At 43.2% G+C, this 2,964-nt stretch overlaps 1 long non-coding RNA gene across 1 annotated transcript; it reads right to left on the minus strand.

The window, feature by feature from the left end:
- Nucleotides 1-1,277: 1,277 nt before the first annotated feature.
- LOC124649782 lies at nucleotides 1,278-2,663 on the minus strand. Its single transcript, XR_006986795.1, has 3 exons — nucleotides 2,440-2,663; nucleotides 2,096-2,335; nucleotides 1,278-1,332 (listed from the first exon to the last, which is right to left on the minus strand). It is a non-coding gene; the product is annotated as an uncharacterized LOC124649782 (long non-coding RNA).
- Between the last annotated feature and the right edge of the window lie 301 nt (nucleotides 2,664-2,964).

Genomic DNA, 2,964 nt, shown 5'->3' on the forward strand with positions numbered 1-2,964 from the left:
CATCATCACTTCAGCAGCGCAGTACCCAAGTCATCTGCCATAACCCTACAGGACCCTGACTGGGAAGACGTTCCTAGCTCGCATAAACGTCGTCAACTCCTTCTTCATCCATCGTGTTCCTCCAAGTCTGAAGCGACACAACCTGAATACAGATTGAATCTCTGTGCTTTCTGTGCTAGTCCCCTTGGATCAATCGCTAGCACACACAGTTCGATGAATAACCAGAATAGCAAATGCGTCAATTATTACAACGTATGATCCATGGTATAATTATTACAAATCGCATAGCTCAAGGCTAGCTGGAAATAACATAGTTCAAGCAGCAAATAAATAAACGAAGAGCTCCATCACGCCACAGGCGAACATGTTGGGTGTAAGCTCGCAACCTACGGTATTCCTTACTCGTCTTCTGAATAACCTGCAACATAAAACGTTGCAGCCCCGAAGGGTCATTACACTTGGAATGGAAATGGCAAGATGTCATATGGTGGCTTTTCTGGCGCCTATAACTACATGATATTTGGCAGGTGGGGTTCATATTTGCGTAAAGCCGGTTTTATTTTCCCTACTCTCAAAACATTTCTTAAAACATAGTATTTCAATAGGACTAATTACTACCCATGATCCACCTTGTGCATTAATTTCAGAAATTCGACTGACGAGATCATCCAACAGTTTCAAGCTCTAATTGCTCATAGATGTCCGTAACCGGGGACACGGCTAAGTACTTAGATTTGACACTCTCGAGAGGCTGTACACATTCCCCACATGACCTAGTCTGTTCTTCTTCCATGATGCGCATTTTGCTCAAATGGACAGATGTCGACTAGGACAAGACCTTTCAGAAGCAATACCTCAACCACAATGGACGCGCTCCGTCCTACCAATATCTACCACCCTCTGTACATTGGGTCGAGTTCTCGCAACCTACTCAATCTAGCCGAGCCCATATAGCATGTGGTTGTACTGGAAGCTACTAAAACAAGAAAACCGGGCTAATCTCTTTGTTCCTGGGTGACCAACCTCAAGTGTGATGCACACGGTGCTGTCATAGAAATGACCCCGGTGCAACCACTCAACATAAACCAAGCATTACCACTTACCACCCAGGGGTGTATTAATTTGACATGGTTGTTTTCATTAAGAGAATAAAACTTTTATCTCTCGCAATCTCTCCACTTTGATAATAACCCAGGGCCAGCAATTTGAAATCATTATGCACATAAAACAACTACCAATGCATAGAAAACAGTAGGATAATGAGTTTGTGACACTTGCCTTGGTCGGTGTTCAGACAGTCGTCGCAATCGCACTCGTTACAATCCGGGCAATCTAACGCAAGCAAAATAATTCACAATCAAACACCAAACAACGCAAACAGGTAAAACACATAATGAAATAATGCATGCATGCTCTGAAACGAAATTTGATACCAAACCTTTTTTTATAAACAATTATTTTATGCAATAAAGGTTTCAAATAGTCATTTAACCATGAACAAAATATATATGTATAAAATAGTGTGCAATATTATTAGCAGGTATACTGGTGGATAGGCAAATTAAGAATCTGCAATTTGGCGTTGGATTCATATTAAAATAGTTTATAGAATTTAAAATATACTATAAATACTATATACACTATTTTAAATTGCAAAATTCGCAAGTTTCGTAACAGTACAAACTAACAGTACCAAAATGTTCCTCTCATTTTTCTGAATTCAACGATATATTATTTTCTCAAATCCGAGCTACGAAACAATAGTTAAGATTCGGTTTATTAGTAATTTTGTCCGAAAAGTTGTCAGAAAAAGTTTCTCGGATGGAGAAACTTCCTACACGAAAGTTACAGAGAATTCAATTACGAACTCAATGCAAAAAGAATCATCTAAAACCGAGTTATAGATTATTTGTTGTGAATTTTCAAAGATTTTATGCGTGAACAAGCTAGCACCAACTGCATGATCGATCGATTAGGAAACACGAGACAGTACGGTTCAGTTATTGAGCTACAGCCTACAGGGACTCTTGGATTTAGATCTAGTGGCATACGGAGGATTTGCTAATTCTATTCCAAAGTGAAAGCTGTGGCTTACTGTGGCACAGACGCGGCAAGGTGATGGCTCGGGCGAGCGTCTCCGGATGATTCGCAACGGCGGCGAGGTGGTCTGAGCGATGCGGCGGACAGTGGCAGTGCCGGCAGTGTTCTTGGCGACGGTTCTCGCGATCCTGAACGACGGCGACAACGGGACAACGACAACACCGGGCGGCACACTCAGCTGGTCGTTCTTGTCTTCAGAACAACTCCGGCGACAATGTTCCGGCTTCTTAGCGGTCTGTAGATGGGATAAAAAGGATGAGAACGAGGTGGTAGATCAAGGAGAAGATATTGGCGTAGGCGAGAGGGTCTCAGGAGGTCTGAGACGACGGCGACATCAACCTTCGAAGCTCAGCGATGGTGGCGGCGCCGTGAACTCCGGCGAGAAATTTGCGCAGCCTGGCGGCGCAAAAATTGGGGGTTTTAGGGGAATAAAATAGAGGAGGGTTGGGGGGTATTTATAGGTCGAAGAATCCGTGGCAAACGCTAACAAAATTGTTGAGATTTTCGCGGACTACTTCTCCGTCTCGTTCACGTACAGAGGCTGGAGTTTTGGCTGAGGTTGAAGATGCTCTACGGGACCCACGATCAGAAAAAGAAAAGAAAAGAGAACGGAATGAGAAAAGAAGAGATCGTGCGAGCGTGAGCTGCTGCTCCTGGACTCGCGTGGATGCTGGCTGGGCCGTTTGGCCTGGCCGGCCGTTCGGTTCTTTCTTTTCTTTCTCTTTCTCTTCTCTATTTTTCTGAAAACTGAATTAGCTGTAGGTTGTAAAATCTGACGCAAAATAAAATATGCGAAAGTTTGTAAAATACTCTCAGCACAGTATCTAGACATCATGGGCACAGCCCCAATCTAGTAAAGCACTT

Source organism: Lolium rigidum, chromosome 4 (assembly GCF_022539505.1).
Source record: "Lolium rigidum isolate FL_2022 chromosome 4, APGP_CSIRO_Lrig_0.1, whole genome shotgun sequence".
Lineage (NCBI taxonomy): Eukaryota > Viridiplantae > Streptophyta > Magnoliopsida > Poales > Poaceae > Lolium > Lolium rigidum.